General features: G+C 39.2%; 1 long non-coding RNA gene across 1 annotated transcript in view; it reads right to left on the reverse strand.

Annotated features, from left to right (window-relative positions):
• Nucleotides 1–2,830: 2,830 nt before the first annotated feature.
• The window catches only part of LOC102482954 (uncharacterized), a 21,464-nt gene continuing 7,274 nt past the window's right edge, over nucleotides 2,831–17,020 (reverse strand). Inside the window, exons 3-5 of the long non-coding RNA XR_335133.1 lie at nucleotides 14,318–14,371; nucleotides 9,516–9,562; nucleotides 2,831–2,902 (exon numbers count right to left, since the gene is read on the reverse strand). This is a non-coding gene — a long non-coding RNA (uncharacterized LOC102482954). The remainder of the gene's footprint in view (nucleotides 2,903–9,515; nucleotides 9,563–14,317; nucleotides 14,372–17,020) is intronic.

The raw sequence follows: 17,020 nt of genomic DNA on the forward strand, positions 1-17,020 counted from the left end.
TTAGTGTGTTGTGATGATGCTCAGGGAATGAGTGTTAGGTAATATAAAAAATTTTAAAAAGTTGCAGGAGAAAAAAAATGCACATTTGATGACTGCAGCGAGCTGTATGGGCACAGCTGGGTACTACTTTATAGTATGTTCATTCTACTCACTGGTGTTTATGCCTAGGGTCAGATTTGGGTACATGTATAGGTATGTGTCAGCTGTGCTAGCTACTGGATATATTTAGACTAATTAAGTTCATTGGCAGAACAATTGAATGGGGGGGCGGAAGGCATGGAGGGCAACCATGGATGCCAGGGACAATGGAGGAGGAAGATGGGACATAGCAGAGGGTGGGGGATGGGGAATCAGGGATGGCAAGACAAAGGGCAAGGTATGCAGGACACAAGAATTGGGAAATTATTTGCTGAGAACATATATGTTGATGTGCTTGATTGAGCCAATGCACAGTATATCTTGGATGGAAAATTCATTTGTGTGTTGTGATGGTGTTTAGTGAATTAAGGTAGAAAATAAAAAAATAAAATGAAATAAAATAGAAAAATAAATAAAATAAATTTTAAAAAATAGAACTTTTCCTCAAATAGGAGCAAGTGTGTTTCCTTTTTACTGTGGAATGAAAACTGCCAAAGTCTCTCTTCTGTTGTGTTTAGCAATGTGATCCAAGGAGGAGTATTCTCTTCAGGTTTTCAAAGAAAAGTATCTCCTTTTTTACAGGTGGTTCATTGAAAGGGAAGATCTCAGAGAGTCTTAAAATCCTAGAATATTTCAGAACTGTAATTCTAGACCTATCTAAAGAGCCAGGGATGTTGTAGATAAAGGAAGTGAGGACCAAATCAGTGGAAAGAAAATAAGGAGAATACAGGAAAAGTTGCATGCCACGCACTAACGTGTTGCACGATTTCGCCAGGGGTCTTTAGATGGGAGTGGTGTGTTTGTAGGGCTGAGTGCATTCCTATGTGGTAATGAGAAGAGAGAAATTTACAAATGAAAGAAGAGAAGGAGAGAGGAAAAAATAAAGAAAAGCCAGGACATTTTTCTTAATGGGAATTTTTCTCATAAACCAGGATTTCATTTGGCCTGAGGCCTTGGAAATAAATCAGTTTCTAACACAAAAGTGATTTTGTAGTGCAGATCACTGTTCTCAATGCTAGTAGCACAGCAGCTAATTAAGCGTATGGAAAATACTTATTTTGATTATAGACTCACCCTCCAGATATCTTAATTTAATAATTTCATATTCAAGCCCAGTACATCAGTAAAAAAAATAAAATAAAAATAAAGCCTTCTACGTTATTCTGACTCCAGAACTGAGAAGCACTTGTTAAGGGGATCAATTCTATTCACACGTGCAGTTGCTTACACTTTAATAAACTCTTATTTTGATCTATACTAACTTGATGCACTAATTCCTATCTGTTGGCTACCTTCACTTTCTTTCACAGAGCCAATTTTTTAGTCTAACTCTATCACCAAGTTATTTACTCTGTCCAATAAAGAGTTGGCACTTACTTGGGGCAAATTTTAAGTTAACTTTACTCGGTCTATCTAAGACTTTAATTTTCTATTCCTTATGCCTTTTGTCATCCACATTGATGACAATGATCACCAAAACTTTCTAGATGGGCCATAAACTTTTGGTGAACTAAAATTAGAGTGACCCTCCTCTGCTGCTGTGATCTGTGAGGTGGGACTGCCAATCCCTGCTGAAGCCAAAGACACTGCCGCTACCCAGTGTCAAGGGTGCTGATGCCTCAAGTGCCTGGGATAAAGCCCCTCTCTGGTGACACCCATGACCCAGAGCGCTGGGTCTGCATGAGGTGCTTCACTGGCTAGTCACCATTTCTAGCTGTCATTGTTCTGCTCCCTAAAGCAATCCTATCTTTCTGGGACCCAGCAGCTGGGAACATGCTATCAAGAAAACCTCCCATCAACCCTTGATACTGGTCCATTGTCCTGGGAGCACATTTGTTCCTTCCTTGTAGGTTCCCCCTCCCACTCGTCCAGCCTCATCTCCAGTGGCCCAGACATGCCAGAATGCTGGCCAGGACTCAACTCAACTCTGATCTTGACCTCTGCCATAAACAGTTCACATTTGCTTCCCTTAAGTCATTTCACTATCTTTTTTTTTTCTATGTATAACTCATTTTTCCCAACCCAACCCTGTTCCATTCTCTTGAATATAATTTGGTTTCTGGACTTGACCTTTTACCCAGCTAAAATAAGTGTAGAAAATCCACTGATGAAAACAAACAAATCCCTGAAATTACAGTGTTTTTCACCTCTCGGGACAAAGTTCTTATATATGCTTAGCAGCTAGCCCACTGTTTCTGTTATACCCTCAGAAACAAATTGGTGAGTCTATACACTTTCTGAAACTGGCATACCCTAGATGAACTCTTTAGACTAAACTTTCTCTACGCTCCATATTTTCAGTTGAACTCCTCAGTTCTCTTGGCCAGGCTGTATAGGACTCTCCTATTCTCTGGCAGTATATGTGTCCTCCTCTCACTGATAGTAAATCTTCACTTTACACCACCTCCCTCTAGTGAAATACAATTTCAAATCCACAGAAGAAGTCACCAACTTGCTCTCTTCCTACTTATTAAGTCTGCCTCCCACATTGGAGAACTAAATTGGGATTTTAGGTGGCTTAGAGACATAAAACATCAATGACATCAAAATAAAGGCTAAGACTAAGCCCAGGTGGTGTAGTCTGTTGTGTTCTGCATTGCAGAGCTGGAAACTACAGGGCTAACCATGGACTCAGATCTGTGGGTCAACCTGGAAACACACCAGAGACAGGTACAGGCACCTGGTATCCTGTGGAGCTGGACAGCTGTATGTTGATCACAATGTGATCAGACTTCTTTTGGTGCTTCCCTCTCTCATGCATGCACTATCAAAAGAAAATAAAGGCAGTGTAAAAGAGTTCCCCTTTCACCACACCCCCGCCAACACTTATCATTTTTTGTTTTTTTAATATTAGACATTTTGACTGGGGTTAAGTGGTACCTCATTGTTGTTTTTATCTGCATTTCCCTTACGATGAGAGAGGTTGAACATTTTTTCATATGCCTTTTGGGCATTCATATGTCATCTTTTAGGGAGTGTTTTTTTTTTTCAACTCCTTCTCCCATCTTTTAATAGGGTTGATCATCTTTTTTCCAAACAGCTTTTTTAGTTCCTTGTGTATTCTGGTTATCAGTCCCTTATCTGATGCAAAAACTGTGGCACATATACTCTATGGAATACTACTCAGCCATAAAAACCAACAGGACCCTGGCTTTTGACAGAAAGTGGAAGAATATGGAAGATGTACTGCTGAGTCAGGCAAGCCAGGCTATGAAGGAGAGACATTGTATGTCCCCACTTAACATATACCATATTTCTGCATTCTATGGCTGAAACTGATTGACTAACGGTTGAACAAACACAAGAGATGGGTGTGAATGTCAGACGAGGTGTATATGGAGGAGTGGGGCCTAACAAAGGACATTTGGAGAAGGGATACAGGGGTAGAGCATTGACTGGATGGGGAGGTGTGGTGTTATCTGTTAAAGATATTTTGATCAACGGGTCTGGGGAGAAATGTGCACTTACCGAAATGGTCTCATTGTAAGCCAAACAATATGATTGAAAGTATATACAAAAAAAAAAAAAAAACAAATAATAAATTTTAAAAAAGAAAATAAAGGCTAAAAGAAAATGAGGGATAAAAGTGAAGATGAAAATGGAGGGTTCCAAATGAAGGAATTCACAGATCTACAGAGTCAACAGCCCCTTTAGAAGAACAAGAGACCAGCTGTGAATCTAGATAACAGGTGCAGTTTGATCAGCAATGGATCTTAAATTATTTATAGAAGTACCACTTCAAATGAACTTTAAAAGTATTGTAGTCTGTTAATCTAAACACTTAAAATAGGGACTCTAAACACTTAAAATAGGGACATACCACAAATACAAAACAAAAGGGTGGATAATGAACAATGTCTCCAAGTCTTCCCCATACTGGCTCCTGTCCCTAGCTCCATCCTCAGCTCTAACCCCAAAGGCTATGATCATCACCAGTCCCCTGTTCATCCTTCCAGCACTGAAATATGCAGAAACAGGATGTCAATAATATTCTTTAGACAAAGAATTCACAAACTCTGAGGTCTATGTAGGAAATGGCTCTTTTCTCTGCTGACTCCCCCACCCCAACTTTCCCTGCTAAGTAGATTTATCATCTCCTCTGGATATGATTCCATGAATGTTCCATCTCTTTTTCACTCAAGCTTATTTGTTTATTTCTTTCATAAGAGAGACACACAGAGAGAGGTGGGCACCACTGATAGGTTCCTCATGCTGTGATCCACTCTTGCTCTCTGCCAGTTCATATCATGGGCACATGTGTACCTGGCATGTTCAGGGAAGTCTCTGGGATGGGAACCCAGGACCTTCCAGTGTGGCCTCAGCCTCGCAGAATGTCACATCAGGACCATCACAGCTGGCCCTCCATCTCTTTTTGGCTATTAAAATCAACATTATTATTATCAACAGCATTATTCATTTAAAATCTTCAATTTTATCATTTTTTCAAAAATCTTTCTCTATCACAGAGGCAGGCAAGATTTTAGGGTTGACATGCACAGAGACTCTGCAGCCAAACTCCCCTAGTTTGTATTGTGACTGCCATTTGGCAATTCCATTACCATGGAGGCAGGGTGACCTTCTGCCTCTGTTCCTTGATCATGAAGTGGGTAACAGCAGTTTTTACCCCTAGGACTGTGTGAGGTGTTAGTGAGTTATTCGTGTTGTGCATAGGTCATGTTATAAATGCTATGTAAATTTAGCTATTCTTAATGTTACTGCAATGGGAAGGGGCTTCCTCTCCCACATTTCCCTGTTCCTGCTCTCCCTTTCATTTTCCCTGTCTTTATTTTTCTGGGATTATGGCTGATCGACTGGGAAATATTTTTCTTATTTCATCTGTAGATGGCATGATTTCTTGTCACTTTCCTGCTGTTACTGCTTCTGACCCAGTAGGAGTGGCCCAGCTGCTCTTCTGACAAAAAATTTGATCCTCTAGGAAAGTGTTTCTCACATTCTGGAAGCTTGCCTGTGTGTGTGTGTGTGTGTGTGTGTGTGTGTGTGTGTGTGTGTTTTCTAATTCCTGAAACATGGGCTCACTTGACCTCTGTGCAGAGATCCCCAATGACTGGCAGTCTCTAATCATATCCTTCAACTCAGGTGCTTGCTGTAACTATGATGCATGTCTGTATCTCATTGTCTATAATTCTATAAACCTGTCAGAGCAATACTATTTCCTTGATTCAGTAAGCCCTCACAGTTTTGATCTCTGAACAAAGCTAAATAAACTCTCATGATGGGTCTGTGCCCACCTCTGTATCCAGAACTCCTCCCAATCCTATAGTCTTCATTCCAGGTGTTGTCATGGGTGGGTGCTGTGAGGCATTCCTTAGACCAGCCTCCTTCACTTCAGGACCAAAACTCCTTCCCCAGGTGTGGGGCATGTTGGCATCTGGGAACTGGCAGATGAGTAGGCTGAGATTTATCTCAGTCAAATGGCCTTCTCACCTAAGAGAATGGCTCTCTCTGGGGCACCCACATCTGATGACTGGTTGGTTGATGTCGGGGGGCAACAAGACCCAGTTCTTTATTCAAAGAGAGTCAATTCAGAAAGGCTGCTCTAGTTCCAGAACCCCCCACAGGAGTAGCTATGGTCTGCTGCCCAACACTGTTGCATTTTAACTCCCCTCTTCCAGTCTTGCTTCTTCCATGAACCTCGAGATCTGCTCTTTGGGAACTGGTCTCAACAGCAAATCAGTAAGTTCCCAGGATGCCGATTCCTTTCTAGAGTCATACCTTTAAACTCTACAGTTCTATAAATGTATGTTACCACCTCCTTTCCCTGTGCCATCACAGGTGCTATTTGCTCTTCAGGGGTGTACCTTGCCTTCATCTAGGCAGTCCACTCCTCCTTCAAAGTCCAACTCGGGTTTTCTCTGACCTCAAGTTAGACGTGAAGCATCTTCATGCTTCTATCATTCCTGCCTACTGCAGCTTCTCCCTAACTTATAATAATTTCTACTTACCCATTTCTAAAATTTCGCCTCCCTTGGACTATAAGTGATTTGAGGCTAGTGTTTGAATTTTATTTTACTTTGTATCTCAAAAGGGCAGCATAACATTGGCACCTAGTAAATGTTCAACAAATATTTGTTGAACAAATTAGTGAATGAGGAATGAGTGAAGCATGATTCAGATTTTAGTTGCTGTACAGATTATAAAAGCATTACAATATCTCTCCATAACAGAATGTGGTTTTAATACCAATTCTCTTCATATCATGGATGGCAAAATTCAACTTATTCATCAATCATTACCAAGGATTTAATTTAATTTAATTATCAGTGACTTTGACCTAGGACCCAGTCTATAAAGCATCAGTCTATAAAAGTTTTCATGTTCACACTGGTTCATTTCTCTGTTAAAGGGTGGAAGAAAACATATCGTTTTATGGTAATCCTTCTCTGTTTTCTGTATTAATTTGGACTTAGATATTAAATAGTGGTAGTGTCTATTAGATGTTCAGGATTTCAATACAGTTTTTAAAACTTCAGGATAAAGACCCATTAAGACAATACGGTACTATACACTTCAGAAAACACAACAATAAATAATCACAATTTGACAGCCTCAAGGATTCTGCAAACTAGCCATTTTGGGGAGACAGAAATAAAGACTTCCCACTGATAATTCAGCCTCCAGCACACAAAACTTGCATGGAAGGAAGACCCCTTCCAGGCCTCCTGTTTCTGTACCTGTCTTTCTCTCTCTACCTCTGTCTCTGTCTCCTTTCTTCTTTTTTTAATTTTTTATTTTTAGAATTTTTTAAGGAAAAGCATTTTCTGCACTTTCTGGCCCCTCCTATGCCTTTATTTTGTTAAAATAACTCCCTCTCCCCCTCCCAACCCAGGAGAGGCAAAGGGAAGAGCCCCTCTTGAAGTTACAGCCTCTTGGATTCTGCAAACTAGCCATTTTGGGGAAACAGAAATCTCAAGACTTCCCACTGATAATTCGGCCTCCAGCACACAAAACTCACGTGGTAGGAAGACCCCTTCCAGGCCTCCTGTCTCTGTACTGTCTTTGTCTCTCTCTACCTCTGTCTCTATCTCCTCTCTTTTTTTTTAATTTTTGATTTTTAGAATTTTGCATGGTGTGCTTGTGCCCCATGCAGTTTTCCAATTTTTAGTTTTTTACTGAAATCTTTTTAAATATTAATTTTTTTAGCTTTTTTGAACAGTTTCTATCTTTGTTTTTTCTTCTCTTTTTCTGTTTCTTGTTTGTTCTTTGCTGTTGTTGCTGTTGTTTCTCTTTCTGTTTCTTTTTATGCATGCTCCTCAACACTCAGATTTAACTTCCAAGTTTGGGAAGAAACTGACCATCCACCAGATGACTAGAAATCGCTGCAGGACCACAAGATATATGGGAAAGTAGGAAAATACCTCTCCTCCAAAGGAAAAGGATAATTCCTCTTCATCCACACACAGTTCAATGGAATTCATGGATATGTCTGATAAAGAATTCAGAACATTCATAATGGCAAAGCTAACAGAGATGGAAGAGAAGAGAGACAATGAACTGCTGAAGAGGAAGGAGAAAGGAGTTGAAGAGTTCCAGGAGGTGAGGAAATTCATGCAAGATCTAAAAGAGGAATTTCACACTTTACAAAAGAATCAGATGGAACTGTTAGAGATGAAGGCTATAATACAAGAAGTCAAAATCTCCCTTGAAAGTATTAAAAGCAGACTAGATCATACAGAAAATAGAATCTCTAATGTAGAAGAGAAAATGGTTGGCCTAGAAAAATCCACCGCGAAGACTGAGAAAATGGCCCAAAAATTTGAGAATAATATGCGAGAAGTACTAGATACCATCAAACGTCCAAACATCCGGATAATAGGCATCCCAGAAGGTGAAGAGACTCATAAGGGCATTGATAATCTATTCCATGAAATCTTACAAGAAAATTTTCCAAACCTGGAGAGGCACTCAAAGATTCAGTCCCAAGAAATACAGAGGACCCCAAATAGAATCAACCCAAGAAGATCTTCTCCAAGACACATTATAGCCAGATTGACCAAAACCACAGACAAAGACAAGATACTAAGACTGGCAAGAGAAAAAAGGCAAGTTACCTACAAAGGGTATCCCATCAGACTAACGGCAGACCTCTCATCGGAAACAATGAGAGCGAGGAGAGAATGGGAAAATGTATTCAAAGTATTAAGGGAAAAGCAATTTCAACCGAGAATTCTGTACCCAGCAAGGTTATCGTTCATGAAAGTAGAATGGAATATTATTGATGATAACATGGATGATTAAGCCACTATGCAGTTTATTCTAGATGGGAAACCACATTTAGTATGTTGTGGTGATGCTCAGGGAATGAATGTTAAGTAATTTTTTAAAAAGTTGCAGGAGAAAAAAAACAGTAAAACTGTTCATATCGAAATTTAAAAAATGCATATTTGATGACTGCAGTAACCTATATATCCCCAGCTAGGTACTACTTTATAGTATGTTCATTCTACTCACTGAGGTTTATGCCTAAAGTCAGACTTGGGTTCATGCATAGGTATATATCAGCTGTGCTAGCTATTGGATATATTTAGACTAATTAAGTTCATTAGCAAATCAATTAAATGGTGGGGGGCATAGAAAGCAACCATGGATACCAGAGGCAATGTGGGAGGAGGGTGGGACATGGCAGAGGGTGACGGATAGGGAATCAAGGATGGGAAAACAAAGTATACAAGACATAAGAATTGGAAAATTATTTGCTGATAACATGTATGTTGATGTGCTTGACTGAGCCAATATACAGTGTATTTTTGATGGAAAATTAATTGGTATGCTGTAATGATGTAGTGAATTAATGTAAAAAATAAATTTAAAGAGAAAAAAATTTAAAGGTAAAATAATAATAATAATAATCGCAATTTTTGCCCTTAAGTGATAAAAAGCAAGAAATCTGTCTGTAGGCATAGAAAACAATGCAGAATAAGATCAAAAGGAAAGATGCACAGTAGGATGGTTCTCAAACAAGGAAAGGATGATATCTAATCAGGGACTGGGGAGGGGCTACATTTGGTGGGAAACACTTCCACAGTGAGGCTGAGAGGAAGCATAAAATAGGGAGAGTGCTATGGAGACAAGTCAGGAGATGGGGGTGGATGGGAGACAGAGTAGGGTAGGTACAAGCTCATCCTTCTGAATCAGTGTGAAGGTCAATTGCAAGATACTGGCGAGTAAGCCAAGAAAATGACCCTGCAGGAAGAAGAGTTAAAGACAGTTTTTAATTAACTGTCCCCTTTTCTTTTCCATTCACACACATGTATTTTAAACAATCAGTATAACTTCCCTGTAAAGGAGACTGTGAATAAGGTATTATTTTTTTCCAAGAAATCTCAGTTACATTAATGTCCTTATAGAACATCACTTACCATGTGGTGCCATTTCACACTGGACTGCAGCATCTGGAGACTACTCGCTAGCCAGAAAGAAGGAGACTGGTTAAGAGGGAATGAACATAATCTCTTATCACCTTAGCAGGACCTTATCCCCAACCTGAAGTTAGTATGAATTTGATGGCAAAGCCCAACAAAGACACACGCACAAGTTACAAAAGAAACATTATGAATATTGCTGAACAATACTTAGCAAAAAAAGATTAGTGAACAGAACTGAGCATTACAGTAAAAGAATAATGCACTATATAAAAAAGTGATGTTCATTCCAGACACAGAAGGTGGTTCAATAAGAGAACCTATTACTTTTGGGCTAGCTCATGGTTTGGTGGCTAAGGCAGCTAGATCCCACATGGCTGACTATACAGTTGCAGTCCTGACCTCAGTGTCTTGGTAAATATACAAGGTGTATGTGTGCCCAACATTCCAAAAGGAGAGAGAGAGAGATGAAGGAGAAGAGATTGCTCTATCTCTCTCTAATAATGTTTCTCTCTAGTATATGCCCTCTAGCAAAAACAACAACAAAAACACTTTATAATTTTCAATATTAATTGTTTAAAAATATACATGATCAATTTTATTGAGGTCAAAATTTCTGATGAGATATAAAATTTAATCTTGATAATTCCTAATAAAATATGTATGAAGCTATTTTCTGAATATGGCAAGCATAAAAGCCAGAGCATCAGGTGTAATGCAGAAATAATTACTGAGGCCAACCAGTAGCATGGTGGTTAAAGTGCTGGACTTGCACTTGGCCAACCATGGTTCAAATCCTGAATCTGGTAGCTTCAAAATCATACCAGGTGAAAACCAGATGACATAGAAATTAAATCGTTGGACTCCCACATGGCCAATCAAGGTTCAAATCTCGAACCTGGTGGTTTGAAAATCATGGCAGACACATGGGAGTGTATGCTTAAGATCCGAGGAGGAGAAAGGAGAAGTAATTGTGGCATGGCCATTCTCCCTGGGGGTGATCTTTGACTGTGTCTGTCTCTTTCTATTCAGCAAGTACAAGTGCCCTAAGGCAAAAAATCTCTTTAAAAATTACACTGGGTGTGTGTGCATGCATACTCAAAATCTCAAAAGGAGAATGAAAAAAAATGGATTGCAGCGTGGCCATCCTCCCTGGAGGATGATTTCTCACTTTCCCTCTTTCTATTTCTCTGTCTCTCTAAGGTGAGTGCATGTGCCCTACTGCAAAAACTAAACTTAATTAATTAATTAATTAATATAAAGAATAAGACCAAGATGAATATTATCACTACTATAATTTACCATATCTGGAAGTACCATATAGCATTATTAGAAAATAGAAATAATGTATGTATTAATTTTGGAGAGGAAAAGACAAAAATATTATTTTTTTAATTATTAACTTCATTGCAAGCAATATGGTTACCTTTTTATTCTTCTATGTTACAAAATGGTTTAATTAGAATTGGAATTATTGGTTACTGAAATGTTTGGTAAAATTCTCATAAAATCTTTAGGACCTGGTATATTTTGTTTACCTGTTTGGGTGGGTAGCCCTTTGATAATTACTTTTTTTTCCATTTTAATTTATCTACTTAGATTTTCTAGATCTTCTGCAATTCTATTTTTTTAAAGTAAAGTTTCTATTTTAGAATAATTTTTGATTTAAAGGAAAGTTGCAAAGATAGAACAGAGAGTTTCATAAATCCATGTGGAATTTCTCTCAATTATTACATTTATTTTGTATTATTTTAATTTATTTTATACATTCATCACTTTACATCACTAAGACTTGTGATGAATTTACCCAACATGAATATACCTCACAGCATTCCTGTTGAAGATCAATAGACAATCCTCCATTTCTATGTTCCTTAAATGTTTTGCCTCTATTTTTCTCCTGATTCATTTCCTCTCATTCTCCCCCATTACTCACCCTCTTCCCACACTCTGTCCAGTATTCATAACCATTTTCCATGCTTCTATATCCTCTAATTTTTCATTTTCTGTCATAGAGTGTGGACAGTCAGTAGATATTAAGTGAAGACATACAATGTCTCTCTTTTATAGCCTGGCTTATTTCACTGAGCAGTAAATCTTCCATAGTCATCTACTTTCTATCAAATGCAAAGGTCTTTTTTTGTTTGTTTGTTTGTTTGTTTGTTTGGGTTTTTTTATGGCTGAGTAGCATTCCATAGTGTATATGTGCTAATTTTTTTCAATCCATTCATCCGTTCGTGGACATTTGGTTGGGTTTCATGTCTTAGCAATTGTGAATAATGCCACAACACAGCCATGATAACATTATCAACACCAAGAAATTAACATCAGTGCAATTTAACTAACTAAACTACAAATTTCACTTAGATTTCACCTCTTTTTCCACTGATATCCTGCTCCTGTCTCAGGATACAGTCCAAGACCTCACACTGCATTTAGTCATCATTTCCCCTTAGTCTCTTCAGAACTCTGACAGTTTGATGATCTGACCTCCTCCCCTTGTTATGCTCTGGCCAGTTTGGAAGACTATGGTTAAGTATTTTGTAGCATGTCCCCCTATTTGATTTACCTATTTTTCCCCATATGATTAGACTGGAATATACGTTTTTGGAAAAGAAGATCACAGAATATTGTGCCCACTCATCAGGAGAAAATACTAGATTTTGCATTTATTTATTGGTCCTATTATTTTTCTCTCATTGAGTTCAGGAATTCAATGACATATTTTTAAATTGTATTTATTTTTCATTACTATTCATACATTAAATTGCTATACATCATTTAGATTCTGAAGAGACTACCCAGCATAATATACACCTCAGTCCAGCCCAGTTGAGTACATCCTTGTCAACAGATAATACACCTTATCTGTGTCCCACAAGCGTCTTTCTCTCCATTTTTCCCCCAAATTTTCCTATGCTCTTCCCCTCCCACACTCTCTTTCCACTTTGTCTCTAGTGTCCATTACAATTTTTAATACTTTTATATTCTCCAGTCTTTCAGTCTCTACCATAGAGTGTGGACAGTCTGTATATGTTAAGTGGACACATACAATGTCTCTTTCATAGCCTGACTTGCTTCACTCAGCAACAATTCTTCTATATTCATCCACTTTTATCAAATTCCAGGGCCTTGTTGTTTTTTATGTCTGAGTAATATCCTATGGAGAATATATGCCACACTTTTTCAATCCAATCATCTGTCTGTGGACATTTGGGTTGGTTCCATGTCTTAGCCATTGTGAATAATGCTGCGATGAAAGTTGTGCAAGTGCTCTTCTGACTGAGTGCTCTCCTGTCCTTTGGGTAGATACCCAGGAGTGGAATTGCTAGATCATATGGTAGTTCTATTTGAAGGTCTTTGAGAAACCTCCATATCATTCACCACAGTGGCTGGACCAATTTGCATTCCCACCTACAGTGTAGGAGTGTTCCCCTTTCACCACATCCCCTCCAGCACTTATCATTATTATTTTTTTTTAATCTTTGCCATTATGACTGAGGTTAGGTGGTATCTCATTGTGGTTTTGATCTGCGTCTCCCTTACAATGAGGAATGTTGAGCATTTTTTATACGCTTTTTGACTGTTTGTATGTCTTCCTTAGAGAGCTGTTTATTCAGCTCATTTTCCCATCTTTTAATTGGGTTAATTATTTTCCCAGGTAAGCCGCTTGAGTTCCCTGTGTATTCTGGTTATCAGTCCCTTATCTGAGGCACAGTTCACAAAAATCCTCTCCCATTCCGAGGGTTGTCAATTCACACTAATTACACTGTCCTTTGCTGGGCAGAGACTCCTTAATCTGATGTAATCCCACCTGTCTATTTGGGGGATTAGTACCTGTGCTTTGGGAATCTTGCTTTAGAAGTCTGCCTTCCCTAATGTCTCTCAGCGTTTCCACAGTGTTTTCCACCAGTAGTTTTATAGTTTGTGGTCTTAGGTTTAGATCTTTGATCCACTTTGAGTTGATTTTTGTTAATGATGACAGATACGGGTTCAGATTCAATGACATCTTTTTTTTTTTTTTTTGGAGAGGTTTTCACTATAGGGCACATGCGCTCGCCAGACAGACAGAGACATAGAGAGAGAAAGCGAGAAATCACCCCCCCTGGGGGGATGGTCACGCCACAATCCCTTCTCCTCCATTCTCCTCTTGGGATCATGGACACACACGCACACGCGCCTGGCGTGAGTTTTAAGCCACCGGGTCTGGTACACGAACTGCGGTCAACTACGTGGGAATCCAGCGACATAGCCATTACGCTAACTGGTGGTTCCCTCAATGACATCTTTACATGACCTTTTTCTTCCTTTCTTTTTTTGGACTTATTTTATTGTTCTTTGAATAACTTTATTATAAATATTTAATTATTTCATTCTTCCTTAAAGGCTTTCTTCAAGGTTTTTCTCTCCAGTCTCCTTTGGCTGTATAATACAAGTTCTGATAAGTATTGTCATCAATGTTCATAATTTCTTATCAATTTCCTTTTTGGTCAAAAAAAATGCTTTAAAACTAAATGCTTTAAGACTAAATGATGGGTTGTTTTGCTTATTTGTTTAATAAAGTCATTGCTAGTTTCTACATTTTTAAATTGTAATCAGAGATTATTTCTTCTATTTTTTATTCTTTGGGAGTTATACAGAAATTCTGACCCTAATATAAAATTGCTTTTGTAACTGTTCTACGGACATTGGGGGAAAAAGGGTATACTCTGTTTTAAAGGATACAGACTGATGTATGGGTCTCCCTCACACACACACACCCTCTCTGTCTTTATTTCCATTCTGTCCTAAAGTCTTACTTGTTTTCTGACTCCTTGATGACATACTGACCCAGGTAAAATCTTGTCCTAATGCTGTAAAAGAGTAACAAGTGTTAGGATATAAGTCAGTGACTTTCTTACGGTTGTGTTTGTTCTATCACTTTGATGCTACATGACATATCGCTTATGGATATTTTAATTTTCCATTGTTATGTGTCAAATAACCACAAATTTAAAGGCTTAAAAGCACTCATTTACAATTTCACAGTTTCTGTCAGTCAGAAGGTTTGGTCTCAGCTGATTCCATCCTCTGTTTGAGGTCTACCAGCTGAAACCAGGGAGTACACTGGAACACTCACTTGAGGCTCATGGTCCTCTCCTAAGGTAATTTAGGTTGTAGACAAAATTCCACTCTCTGGGGCTGTCAGACTGAGGGACCTGTTCTCTTGTAAGGTGAGGCTGAGGGCACCTCTCAGCTCCTAGAAGCTGTTTGCAGTCTCTGCTACAGGACCCTTCCTCAAGGCTTCTCACTCCACTGATCTCTGACTGCTGTCTCCAATCTCCAGACAGATCCAAGTCAGGCCCATTTAGATGGTCTCCCTTTTATTAACTCAAAGATGACTGATGAGAAAACTTAATTGTAGCTGTAAAATCCTTATACCTATATTATACAACACAATCATTAAAGTGATTTCCCATCACATATTTCAGCATGGATAACAAGGACAGAAATATTGTGGCTCATTTTAGAAGTCTTACCACAAAGATTTTCATCTTTACTATGGACTATGAAATTTTTCATTATGTGATGCTTTAAAAAAAAAAAGTCAGAAAAGCACTTGTGTATCTATGTTCACTGAAGCATTATTCACAATTTCTAAGACTTGGATTCAACCCCAAATGTCCAAGAACAGGCTAATGGAGGTTTTCCTTTTTCCCCTGGATTGACTGATAATACTTTGTCAAAAATCAGTTGGCTGTATGTTTTGGGATTTATTTCTGGGGTCTCTATTCTGCTCCACTGATCCACATGTCTTTTTTCATGTCAATACTATGCTCTTTTGATTATCATAGCTTTATTTATTTATTGTTATTATTTTCAACCTGACCAGAGACAGACAGAGGAAGAGAGGAAGGGAAGGTGAGAAAGTAAGCCACCAGGTCCAGGATTCAAACCACAGTTGTGTATGTGAAGCCCAGTGCCCCAATCACCATGACACCTGCCAGCCCCTCTGCTTCTCTGAGTTGTACCATTTCTTCCCTAAATTCTTCTGCCTCAGTCTCCCAACTAAGACTACAGTCAGATGCCATATTACCTGGCATTTTTCAGACATGGTCTTGCTGTATTATTAAGACCAGCCTTGAACTCTGATTACCCCCGCCTCAGCATCCTGAGTTCCTGGGATTAGAGGTATGTGCCACCATGTCAGGCCTTTAGATTGAACCAAAATTGGAATCTAAACCCCAATGGGCCCAGCCTACAGAGTACTGTCTTAGCAGCTTGCCACCAGGGTTGGGCCTCTTTCCTAGATTGCCATATATTGTTATATATCTACTTTGAAATATTTTAGAGATACAATCACTTCGTTCAATTATAAAAAGTCATCTTTTTGAGGGCCAGCAGTTGGTGTAATGGCTAAGTTGCTGGACTCCCATGTAGTCAACCACAGTTCAAGTCCTGGACCTGGTGGCTTAAAATCACGCCAGGCACATGTGTGTGCATGCCCAAGATTCTGAGAGGAGAATGGAGAGGAGGGGTTGCATCCTGGCCATAAATGATTTCTCGCTTTCTGTCTCTGTCTCTCCATCTTTCTAGTGAGTTCACGCACCCTATAGCAAAAACCTCTAAAAAATAAAATAAAAAGTCATCTCTTTTTCACAATAGTTCTTCCGGGTTATCAACCTATATTGATTGCTATTTTTTCCCTTTTTACTTATAAATTTTTTTTTTGGAGAGATTTTCACTACAGGGCGCATGCGCTCGCCAGACAGACAGAGAGAGACATAGAGACAGAAAGCGAGAAATCACCTCCCACGGGGGATGGTCACACCGCAATCCCTTCTCCTCCAGTCTCCTCTCGGGATCTTGGGCACGCATACACACGCGCCCGGTGTGAGTTTTAAGCCACCAGGTCCGGGACGCGAACCGTGGTCGACTACGTGGGAGTCCAGCGACATAGCCATTACACTAACTGCTGGTTCCCTACTTATAAAATTTTTTAAGGTCTTATATTTATCCCCTAATTATTTGCTCACTAGTGTACAAGATCAGATACTCCCAGATCCAATGTTCGCACGACTTCCATGTGAAGGAATTTTCCACGTAAGAATTCTGGACCATGAATTTTATATGTAAATTTTCTTTTTATCCTTTCTTTTCCCCAGTGGTTTGACTCTGGCAGCGTTAGAATCTGTGCAGAATTGCCCTCCTTCATCCTGCCACATCTGTAACAGCTTGTCACCATGATTCCTTGTTTAGTGCAACCTCACCAGCTTATCCTTGCTTTGAAACCAGAACCAAACAGTCCTGATGTTCACAACTGACGGGGCCATGCAGTTAACACAAGCTGAGTATGAAAGAACTGCCCCTCAGGCCTAGAGCAAGGACTCGGCTGAGGAGAACTGTTTGCAAGGTCAACAGTTTTACGAGTTCTGGACCTCACCTCCATTGTGTTACTGTATAGGCCTGCACTCAGTTTCTCTGCCATGGGCCTTATTGCCATACCCCGGTACCCCATAAAG

The sequence above is a fragment of the Tupaia chinensis genome, unplaced genomic scaffold (assembly GCF_000334495.1).
Source record: "Tupaia chinensis unplaced genomic scaffold, TupChi_1.0 Scaffold000348_1, whole genome shotgun sequence".
Lineage (NCBI taxonomy): Eukaryota > Metazoa > Chordata > Mammalia > Scandentia > Tupaiidae > Tupaia > Tupaia belangeri.